Source organism: Rhincodon typus, chromosome 10, assembly GCF_021869965.1.
Source record: "Rhincodon typus isolate 14 chromosome 10, sRhiTyp1.1, whole genome shotgun sequence".
Lineage (NCBI taxonomy): Eukaryota > Metazoa > Chordata > Chondrichthyes > Orectolobiformes > Rhincodontidae > Rhincodon > Rhincodon typus.
Window position 1 is genome coordinate 29,205,437 of NC_063341.1, and position 12,903 is coordinate 29,218,339.

Here is a 12,903-nt window from a genome sequence, read left to right on the forward strand (position 1 = left end):
TCTCTCTCAAATAATCTGCAGTTATTCAATCATGACAGAACTGTGTAATTTCCTGTTTTGTGGGAGAAGGAAGCAGGTGCGTCTCCTCAACCTTAGAAAGTATAGTGTAAATAGAGCTGAAAAGAGAGAGAGAACACATCCAGTTCTGAAAACACTAGCTCTATTTCTTCACAGATTCCACCATATATACTCAATATTTCCAGCATTTCAGGTTTTGAGCATCTGCAGTATTTTGCTTTCCCTCCAAAGAGCATTCCGCCCAAGACTCACTATCTATGCTATCACGCTGCATTTCCCATGGCCAATCCACCTAACCTACACATCTTTGGACTGTGGGAGGAAACTGGAGCACCCAGAGGGAGCCCACACAGACATAGAGTGATTATGCAAACTTCACACAGCCAGTCACCCAAAACTGGGATTGAACCTGGTAGTGTGAGGCGCTAGTGCTAACCATTGAGCCACCATGCTGCCCTTGCTTTGCTGGCTTTAATTGCTATAGATGTTAAATGAGCTCAGGATCCTGCTTGGCTTTGATTCCTCTGCCTATCTTTTCCTACAAGTCAAATAGCCAGCCAATATTGTCAGTGGAAGTAAAATCTGATAGCTTCTGTTACTGTCTTGTGCACATCCCTGCCTGAATTTCCTTTCTATCTCCTCTGAGGCTTGTCACCAAGGAAGTAAATATGAAAAGCTACCTTTTGTGCCATCACAAGAGGTGGGTGAAAATTGATGGCAAAAAAAAACCAATGGGTATAAAATAATGGCTGTCAGTGTTGATCTGCATATTTTCTTCAGGTCACCAACTACATTATCTTAAACTCCAGGAAAAGGTCAATAAATTATAACTGCGGGGAGAAATGGCCCATTATAACCTGCAATTAAAAAGTAATTTCATGCAACCTTGGGACTGACAATGACAACTCGTGGAGATGCTGCTGATGTTGAATTCTTTAAACACAAGCTGAAAAGTTAGGCCAAGATTATTATTATTCTCATAATTATCAAAATGAGCTTGCATAGTTTAACATGGATAAAATGCTTATAGTTACACAATGCAGAAGAGGACATTTTAAATGTGACAGTTTAGAAACTGTGGTTGATTTTTTTTAACCTTTGCCTCTCTTCTGAAGATGCTGACTTATGCTAGAGTGAAGTTTTCCCCGAATCAGATGCTCATGTATCTTGATTATTCTACATAAGTGAACATGATATTATGGAAGGCTATTCAATCATGGGAGGAATCACAACAAATCTATTTCTCACCTCATCCAAAATTAAATTTGACCTGGAAATTACAATGAGCAATAATGTCATACAGTACTTAACAAATTTCCTCTCCATTATTTTACTAGCAGTGTTAACCTGTTTATTTTACATAATGCCTCCACTACACAAAATACGCACACTTTCTCAGTAGAAGTCACTGGCTAACAGTTAGGAGATGTACTCTTATTAATGCTTCCCCTCTGCAATTCAGTAACATCATCATTGTCACCGGGCTAAAAGTGAATTTATGCGGTACAGACCAACAAGTGAACCTGATTTCATCCTGTTTTGAATAACTAATTTCCACACTTTGCAACACACTTAATCACTGCAGCACTGCAGAAAATTTTCTTAAGTATTTTATCTCACTGGTAAACTTACTCAAGTTCATCATCCAAAGAACTAGTTCCAGACCTGAAATATTTTCATGACTTATGAACACGTTGTGACTTTTTATTTCTTTAGCCTGGTTCGATAGCTTTTCTCTAACATTTATCACAGAGAAAAAAAAAATTAGAAGTGTTACACAGGTGAAAAAGTAGTGTACGTTAAATATGTACTGCAATAATATGGTAAGTTATTTATCAACTTGTGTAATATCTATAATGTACTCTGGTCCACATAAGAAGAATGTTAAGTGTAACCTTTATAATCTGTCGGATGATTTTGATTACAATCATATCTAAACATGTGAAAATATTTTAAAGTTTAAAATATAGATTACAATTTGTCACCTTTTGGAACAAAATACTTTGCAGGTTTCACACTTCTTCGTTCAATTAAACTGGAGTGGACTTTCCAAAAATGAATTCCCCATAAGGGGTCTTGACTTTCTTAGTCACATATAGGGAAATTATAGATAACAAGGTGTAAAGCTGGATGAACACAGCAGGCCAAGCAGCATCATAGGAGCAGAAAGGCTGCTGTGTTCATCCAGCTCTACACCTTGTTATCTCAGATTCTCCAGCATCTGCAGTTCCTACTATCTCTAGGGAAATTATAGGCTACTTTTCTGCAAATATGCAATCATTAAAATTTAAAACAAACAGGAAATTCACGGGAATACATCCATGATTTCCTGAAATTCTTTCTATTAAGAAAATGCATTTAAAAATTTAGCTATGATAAGTTTATAAGAATAATGCAATAGGTCTCTTTCTTCACTATACCGGTTTGGAAATTAATTTGAGTGACATTATCATACACACATTTGGCATACTTGTGTCTGATTTCACTATTTTATTGGAGGTATTAACCCATGTAAAACAAACTGGTTAACACTGCCGTAAAATAATGGAGAGGAAATTTGTTAAGAGAACATTAAGTACTGTATGATAATATTGCTCACTATAATTTCTATGCTAATATATTCTACTCATTAAACTTTCCTAATGTCGGCAGCTCTGTGATGGTCACTCTCAGCTTCTTTTCATGTGAACATGGTGCCTCTTATTGGCTACATCAACCACATTACCTCATCAAAAGTTCCATCCAATCACAGTGATTTAAATTATGTATTTTTAATATGTGTTATTGGGAATAATAACTCCATATACTTTAAATATGTTTTAATGTTTTGTATCTATAGTGCCAGAATGTATGCTTATCGTGTTCTTTCAGTCAACTGGACCCCAGAACCACAGACCACTGTCCTTTCACTGGATCCCATTCCAGAATGTCATGCAAGCAGATCACATGGACAATTGCTTCTCCTTAAACCAAATTCATGAACCAAGAGTCAGACCACACTTCAGACACATATAACCAATGATGAATCATATCTTAAAGTCATACATTTCTTGCATTTTCTAATTAGCTTCATGATAAAAATTGGCCAGTAACATCCTTCTGAAAATATTGTAGCATGAAAGAAAAGGGACCAGTTGCCCTTTGTCTTCATAAAGATAACAGCCCACCTGATTCTGCTTCCCCATTCCTTTACATAGATCCAGGTCCTATGACCCCTGCTCCCTACTCCAGAATCTGTTACCCACACTTTGGGATCCCACTACTCCATGCTAGCCATAGCTCATGGTGACATAGTTACTAATGTTGATATTAGCTGCATTCCCAAGTACAAACCTTGATTTTCCTTCCAACTCCTGGACTGCAATGCCTCTTTCTCCTATCCCTGGAAAATGCAGCTGCAACCAACTACTTGCCATTAGCTAATCTCGATCAGTCACTGCTCCCATGTCACCTGTAGACCATTTGTCAATTTTTGCATTTCAGTTGCAGACTGTCTGTGTCTTCTTAAAGTGGTAATACGTTTAAAGTGGTAAATATACTTACCTTCAAAAAACATTTCTTCTTCCTTCAATATCAAATCATTTCTATCTCCTTATTGCTGATCACCATGTCATATTTTCAGATACCACTGCAAACAGCATGACATATTCTATGCTAAATCTAGGTCATGTTTTATTATCAATAGTAGAAGATAGACCATTGGTGAGGCTAAGCAGAAGAAGTACTTGCCTTATAAAACAAGGTAGATAATTATATGATAGCAATAAGTACAGTTTACATAAACTTGCTAGGTATAATTAGCGAGAACTCTCAGGAGCTGCGTCAAACACATTTGCTCCTTTCGAGTATTTTGCAAAACTCCACTGTCTTCACCCAAAGACTGTTTGAAATTATTAGATTTGGTGGAGTTCAATGCAGCATGAACATTAACTCCTTCAGAACTGTTACCTTACACTACATGTACAACTTTCAATACTGAGATAACAAGGTGTAGAGCTGGATGAACACAATTTTCTGAAGAAGGGTCTAGGCCCGAAACATCAGCTTTCCTACTCCTCTGATGCTGCTTGACCTGCTATGTTCATCCAGCTCTGCACCTTGTTATCTCAGATTCTCCAGCATCTGCAGTTCCTACTATCTCTGAAACAACTTTCAATACTGTTGTTTTCCAATCACAGAAACCACCAGCTTCACACTCTGATGCCAGGTCTTGCTGAGACATTAGGAAAACCAAAAAGTTACAATGACGTTCAGCCCTAACCAACATGAAGATGATCTGCAGTCCAGTATTGATATCATCAGAAAATAATTCCAGCCACAGTTCTTTTAAATCAAGTCTAATTTATAATAATTACTAGGACCTGCAGGCAGCAAAATGTATCACATGTATATTTTCTTATAAAATTATTCTTGCACTTTATATTCATATGGAACAGAGAGGGATCTGTCCCATACCACTTGGATGTTCTCTGGAATGGAAGGATTGTCTTATGAACAAAGGTTGAATAGTTTGGGATTCTACTCAGTGGAATAAAAGAATGAGAAGTGATCTCATTGAAATATATAGGATTCATAAGGGGCTTGACAGGGTAAATACTGAAAGGAAGTTTGCCCTGATGGAAGAGTCTAGGACCAGAAGACATGATCTCAGAATAATGGGGTGCCAATTAAAGACAGAGATGAGGAGAAATTTGTTCTCTCAGAGGGTTGTGAATCTTTGGAACTTCTTGCTACAGACAGCTATGGAGGCAGAGTCTTTGTGGATATTTAAGGCAGAGAAAGACAGATTCTTGAGCAGTAAGGGAGTCAAGGGTTATGCGGATAACACAAAGAAGTGGACAAGAGGAGTGTTGATCAGACATGAACCTATTGGCTCAAGGAGCCAAACAGCCTACTCTTGTTCCTATTTCCTATGGTCTTATTAATACTTCCAAGTCCCATAATGTGAGCCACCATCTAATGATATTACACAGGTCAGGGCTATAAATTTTTTTGTTTTATGATTTAGCTGGCTGTGGAGAAAATACTGGTTGATTTTAAAAGAATTCACATATATGACGCTGCGACTGCAACAACAACTTGCATTCATATAACACTTTGATGTAGTTAAATGCTCCAAGACTTCATATTAGCATTAACAAGCAAAATTTGGCACCAAGTCCTACAAGGAACAACTAGAATAGGGGATCAAAACTTGGTGCAAGAGTTAGGCCAGCCCTTAAATAGTTATTTCAAAGAAGAAAGGTATGTTGTGAGGCAGGGATACTGAGGGTCAGAATTGCTGAGTTTAAGGCCTAGACAGCTAAAGACATAGTTAGCAATGATGAATGCAAATTGGAGAAATGCAGTGGGCCAGAATTGGAGGAGTCCAGAGATCTTGGAGGGATGAAATTACAGTAACAGGGAGGAAGAAGATCACGGATTGATTTGAAAATAAGTATAGGAGTTTTAAAATAGAGACACTGCCAGACCAAGAACCAATATAGGTCAGTGAGCACAGCAGTGATACAAGAAGGGGATTTAGTGCAAAATAAGGATATAGATCACTGAGCTTTGGATGAGTGCAATTTTGTGGTGGGCACATGGCAGAGGACAATCCAAGACAAAGGTATGAATAAGGATTTCAGCAGCAGATGAGCTGAGGCAGGACAGGGTTAGATGTTGTTGTAGGAGAAAGCTGGCATGAAGAGTTTGCGGGAATAAAGCTCATTTCCTTGTCAAATAGTTCATTGCCAATAGTTTGGTTCCATCTTAGACACTGAGCAGGGAGAGACAATGGATCATTGACTAGGAAATGAAGATTGTGACAGAGACCAAAGACATTGACCCTTGATTTCCAATATTTAATTGGAAGAAATTTATGTTTATGCCTTATTGGAATTTCAGAACGTGGTAAGTTAAACCTGGGTGTCTTGGTGTACTTGAGAAACTCGACATTTTGTTATTAACTACATTACCAAGAAGCAATGTGAGAATAAAAATAAAGGGGGTCAAAGATAGTTTCTTGTGAGACTCCAAAAGTAACAATGTCAGAACTGGAAGAGAAAGTGATTACAAGGTTCTGACTAAACAAACAAGATTGGAATCAGATAATTGAAGCTGGATGACAAGGAGAGGTGTCAGAGACAGTGTTAGGATTAACACTGTCAAAGGTTGCAGATAGGTCAAGGAGGATCAGGAGGCATAGTATACCATGGTCACAGTCACATAAAATGTATTTTGTAACTTTGATAATATCCTTTACAGCACAATGGAAGGGGTGGAAATCTGATTAAGGGGATGTTTTTATATTCATTCATAGGATGTGGGTATTGTTGGCTAGACCAGTATTTTTTGCTCATCCATAGTTGCCCCTTGAGAAGATGGTGGTGAGTTGTCTTCTTGACCTGTTGCAGTCTTTGTGGTGTAGGAACACAATGCCATTAGAGAGGAAGATGCAGGATTTTGTTCCAGCAGCAGTGAAGGAACCAAGGTATAGTTGCAAGTCAGGATGCTGTGTGACTTGGACAGAAATTTGCAGCTGATGAGCTTAAACTTGGTGATATAGGAAAGAAGGATTTAAGAAACAATCCAAGATAATCCTAGAATCCTGGAATGGTTACAGCACAGAAAGAGGCAATTTGACTCTTCACGTCTAAACTGCTCTCCATAAGTGCAATGCAGCTAGTTCTCCGAAAGATGGGCATCATTTATTTGTGCTTTTTTACACCTCTGCACCTTCTAGTTTAGCTCACATTGGTAAAATGTCATCTATAATGCTGGCTATTACATATTATCCATTCATTCCACAGATCAGCCCTGTGCAATAACACTCCTCCATGATACATGATCTTACTGCATTATTTTTTGTTTCATACATACAGGAAAATCAGCATATGTGTACTATTCACCCCAGCAGTCAGCAAACATTTCATTCAGTGACAACACCAGAATGAACTTGAGTTAAGAAATCCAGATGTTTTCTCTTGCCACTGCCAAGGCATGAAAGAATGATAGATTTTAGAATTATACAAACGGCCCACACATTTGTTTAACAATAATATAACTGGAAGACAGGTGCTTTGGGTGTAATATTGTCCAAACCTTGAATCTTATATCATAAAATTTAGTAGCACCTCAGCTAATGCAGCATACCCTCAGATTTGCAAACTCGGTCTTCTGCTCAAATATAGATGCAGGAGTTTACTATCTGCCTCTGCCAAGTCAGTTGATTCAATATACATTCATTGAAGCCAATGACTGCAAAATTTAAGCCAGCAAAGGCTTGTCACATTTATTCCCTTTCTGCATGTAGACACACAAGATGTTACTAGCCATTTGGTGTTTTTCTTTTGTGGAATGCCTATGAGAATATAGTGAGAAAAATCCATCACGCAAGATACCAGTAACTTTAGTCATACATGTGATGTGGGTGTTGCTGTCAAGACCAGGGTGTATGGCCCAAATCTAACTGCCCTAGAGAAGATGGTGGTGAGCTGCCCTCTTGCAGTCTGCGTGGTATAGACAAACTTTAGGTTTAAAAGTCACTGGAGAAAAGAGATCCTTGAGAAAATGGTGGTTCTCTGGTGTCAAGTTTGGGTTTTAAATACCTGTAAACTACCGGGGACAGAAGGTTCAATGGAGGGGAGTAGCATGATTATCTGCTTGTTGCAAATAAAAATCAGACACCTGGCACAGAAACTGCTAAGAAAATCCTTTAGTATCAATGAATGGTGTCCATATCACTAGATTTTGCAGGGCCATGTTATCTGCAACGGGTCGTCATTAATGCAATATTATAAAACTGCATCACAATATAGTTAGAACGGTTTTGGCTGCATAATCGATCTTCAAAGAGCAAATACACCCGGTGAAAAAGTCTAGACTCTAGGCAAAGCGAGCATAACGAAAACACACTGTGGCTGCCTTAGTGAATCATCTCTATCCTTTGGATGATTTTTGTCCTTTATGAAGGAAGTTTCCTCCAACTTGTTTGATTCATACAAAAAGGCAAGTCACCGGTCTAAGACAGGCGTATCGCTTGGGCACTTACGAGTGTCGGTCCTGAATCCAAATATGTACTTTGAAACTGTCTTGAAGGTGGATCCATGGAGCTTTCAAATTATTGCACAATTATAAAAGAACTAAAGGGAAAGTAATCTTTTTTATACGCCATCAGAAAGTTGAAAATTGCATCGGCAAAAAGGAGTTGGCTTTGTCTGAGAAATCGAGGCACTAGTAAGCTGTTCGAAATCAGACCAGACCTAGTCAATAAAACCAGGCCATTGGTTCGATCACTGTGCTCTTCCTGGGTCGGATGACCTGCTGGCGATTTTACCTGTGATTGCTGCTCTTTCGGCCGTTCAGAAATACAGCAAAATTACAGAGCCGAACAAAAATAAACACAGAAGTTCCTTCAAATTTTCCTGTGAACGTGTCTTTAACTGCGACAAAAAGGTTAAAAAAAAGGACGTAAAGCAAGACAATAAATCGGGAAAACACGTGGAGACTGGAACATGAGACTGGAACTACATCGCGGAGATGCGGGGAGCCCACTGAATGTTGTCTTCGTTAGTATTGGGAACTGAACTTCAACTTAGATCATCCGTATTTTGAATGAACTTGGCCTTGCGGAAATAAACACCTTTTTCAGATATTTCCTCTTATTTGTCTTGAAACTTCACATATAAGCTTTATCCAAAACCCGCGTATTTATAGGTGACAGCCGTCCATTCAAATAAAAAAAAGTTTGATACATTTTGAGGTGCAATTGTTCAATAACACTCCAACAATAATCGATTTTAAACAAAAAAGTAGGAGGAGGGAATGCGGTTATGGTCCGTGCTCGCCCCAAAATCAGTTCATTTCCCGGATTAGAAGGAATTGTCCCTAAAAACCGTTAGATTTTGAAATGACATTACAAGTGGAACCTATTATTCCAAATTGGAGCAAATGACTTTTCAAAGGATGAAGATTCAAAATTATATTTCTGAAAATAAGATCAAAACGCGGGGGCATTCCGCAGACTTGAACTGCTGGGGCAGCCCATGGGCCAGTGAGCGCTTGGAACTCGCCACCCTGACCGTCATGGTGCAAAACAGAATCGAACATCTAAACTACTCCTCCGGTGGAAGAATAGCCGGCAAATTCTTAAATGAGAGTATCTAAAGAGGAAACTGTGTCGTGCAATCCCTGTTCCGTGCCTGCTTAGTCCTCTGCTCGACACTGTGTTTGCTCATTGGAGTTCTGCGTGACCCTGTGCTGGAGATCCAGTCACTTTCACTGAACAAAGTGTAGAGCTGGATGGACACAGCAGGCCAAGCAGCATCATAGGAGCAGGAAAGCTGACATTCCGGGCCTAGACCCTTCTTCAGAAATTTCTCAGATTCTCCAACATCTGCAGTTCCTACTATCTCTGATACAACTTTCACTGAACATCTCGTCACGACCTCTCTGACACTTGCCAGTCCATTGGGTGGCAGGTTCAAAACAAGTATATCTAGCAAAAGATGACACGTTAGGAATCCGCGTGAAAGTGTTGTACAATTGATAAGAGAGTTCAATGTTTCTTTTAGGCCGACGATAACATACGGTGAGATTAAAATAGCAGATGATACCGGTAATACTGAGGGGGGGAGGCTGAAACACGGGTTTCGATGTTATTGACAACATACTCCAAGCTGTGTTAGTGCAGAAAACTGATACCAACTGCTGAAAGCGTAAGTAACTTGTGGGGAGGAGGGGGGGGCGGAATTGGTATTTAAATTTTTGTAGTTATAGTTTGTTTTATCCTAGTCGATATTTCCTGATCTTAATGATAGGTGGAATGCTGCTGAAAACAGGAGTGCTGTGTCGATAATAAAATGTGCCCTGACGCTTTGTGAGCAATCCTTGAGAACACACTGACAGTGCCTTTGAATATCTCTTTTGTTCCAGACACTTCTCCTGCTTGTGAAACCGGGGCTGCCCGCGTCGTATTTGCAAAAAAATATCAACAGATAAAAATGAGCAACTTCATGTTGTTTGACAGAGAGTTACACGTTGATGGAGTAGGTTCCTGAAGGGGGTGATAATAGCGGGATCCAGCCCTTTTAGGAGCTTGAGCCTGCAGGCTACATGTGACCAGACCGTACAAAACCAAATTAAACATTTCTTTCAATATAAAGTCATTTTTTATATCTTTAAACAATAAACCCGCATGATGTAAATTCTGACATCGCGGAATAAAAGAACAGTTTTCTGCAGAACGATGCATTTTGATTAAATCTGACATGCTGATAACTTCATGCTAATGTCAAATAATTAACATAATAACTATAATTAAGAGCGCGCCAACAATGCCATTAATTCATCACGAATCTCAGTCGTATTCTAAACGCTGTCCAAATGCTGGATCCGAATTCTTTGAACCTTTAATTAAACGAGTTGCCTTTTTATTAAGCACTGTTTGATTTGTATAAATTGGAGTTATCCTACTTACTTTTTCCTATCCATTATCACCGCAGGTTTTCCCCCCTCCCCTTTATCGTCTTAATTGCTTCAGTTACAATATACGGAGAAATGAAATCTTCTGTCTTGTCACTTTCCCTCTGCTGCTGTGGTTAATTGGAGATTTAAACAAATATCAGCAATTTTACCACCTCGAGGAAGACACCGACACCCATTGCTAAAGACGGAGTTTGAAATTTCACTAAGTTATTCAAATCAATATTTTCAAACCTATGTAAGTTATGGTGCAAATGCCCGGTGTTTTTTTTTTAAATAGCAAAATAAATATGAAAGAAGCCATTTAAATCTGCCGGAGCGGCAGTGTTCGCTCTCAACAGCGTCGAAAAATAGTAGTGAAAGTGAACGGGCTGGGGCTTTCTTCTGATACAGACACTGGAGGTAGTCGGTAAAAAGGTTTCAGTTAGACTGCGGTAAAGGTACTGACTTTACAGGACGTGTGGGAAGTGAGAAGGGATGATGCCGCAGGTAAAAGGATGCTGCTTACCCAATGTTTGAACAGTTAATATTATCACTATTTCCAATAGGAGGTTGATCATGTCCCAGAAATGTAAAATGCAATCTGTTCGTGTGTATTGTCTCACCCAAGTTGGGAATCAGCCCACACCTTGGTTCGGGGAAAGGGTATTTCCCCACAGCTCACTCGCCACTTGCCGTCTACACCCGTTATGGGATTTCTCCTTCCACAATCCAAGTGTAAAGTCAGGATTTTACCTAATTCATCCGAGAGGCTCACAGGATTTATGGGGTGCAAATAGGAGTTATTTGAAAGCATTCCCGTCAAGTGATTAGATTCTGACAATTGCACTTTACGAAGCCACAGCCTTAAGGTTGTGTGAGCTCGAGTGACATCTGACCGCAACCTCGTCAGATGGGTCCAAATCTTAGCTACACTGAACCAGGAAATGTGCAAATCCCAACTCGAGTATTCCCGTCTACTTTATAATACTGTGTACGCAACCAGACAATAAGGGAAATAACAAAAAAGATTCTCTCCAATTGTATTAGTCTCCAGTAATGTCTATATATTTCCCTTTTTAAAATTGTTTCCCATGCCTTTTCACTCCATTTCATTTTAGCGATATAGATTTCTCTCCCCTTCATTCCATCTCCCTGTTTCTTCCTCCATCCATCCACAGCATCTTGACTGGCTTAGATGCCGCTTCCTAAGAGGCAGATTCGCTCCGGTTCCAGTGATTATTTTAAAAGGGATCTGTGACGCCCAGCTCCACTCAGAGATTTGCTCCTTCTCATTAGCGACCTGATATTAAATCAGATTATAGCCGCTCTGAGATCCAAATCAGGCCGTTGTGAGCTGGACGGGAGAACCGTGGCATCTTGTTTATTGTGCCCAACTTTTCGAGGGCAGCGGGGTGGGGGTGAATAAACCCCGTTGACGTTTAAAGTTTGTAGATTTTTGCCGCTGAGTTTCGCTAGCGAGGGTTCGCGTGGGCCATTTCAATTTTTCTGGGATGCCTGGGTCATCTTGAAATGCCGGTTGATTCTTATAATGACAACCTGGAATCGCACTGATAACCACATCGTGATTTCACTGTAAACTTGCCTAATTAAGTTTTGCTAAATTGGTCTGGAAAGACTTCCCATAGAAATGATTGTGGAACAGACAGTTCTCTGAGTCAACACGGGGATTAGAACAATACATCCCTAATCGAGGGGAAACAATCCTTTTCACGCTAAGGGTCATAATTAATGGTATGATTTAATTAATTTGACTTTTATTGTGTTTAAGAAATGCGCATCAAAGGGACTTGTGATCTGTGGTCGTTTTTTTTAAATTCCCTGCCCAACTCCTCAGAGAGTTAAGAAGATCATCAGAAAGAAATAGGATGATGCTTCTGAACAAAGACTGCATTTTCTGCTTCTCTTAACGATGCTCTTTCCGACCACCAAGCTGATCGCAGTTGAAAGCAACAGCCCAGATGGTCGCATATAGGAGTCTTTTTTTTAATAAATATCAAATAGTGTTCATAAATGAAACCACTCTCTTATGTTGCAGCTGCATCCCGGGCTCTGGGTGCATTTAATTCATTCTGCAATCACACAAAGCAACTCTCATTATTTTATCGTGGAACTTTTAAAACCCAAGATTCAGCCAGGAAGACGGCAATGTAAAAACAACAAGGGGAAAAAAGGAGACTTTGTGAGGCGATCCATATTTGCCAGTAGTGAGTTAGCCTACCAGTGTAGGCTGTTTGAAATGAAGAGGTAATAGGCAAGCTGCTGTTACAGTAACCTCTCCTGCTCCCAAATTAAACTAACATCAGTATTTTGCTTAACAGTTAAAAACCCATCACTTCCAGCTGCAGAATGTGCGCGATTTTCGTTAGATGTGGCATACGGGAGTTAATCGCTAATTATAACGAATACAAACGAAATGTG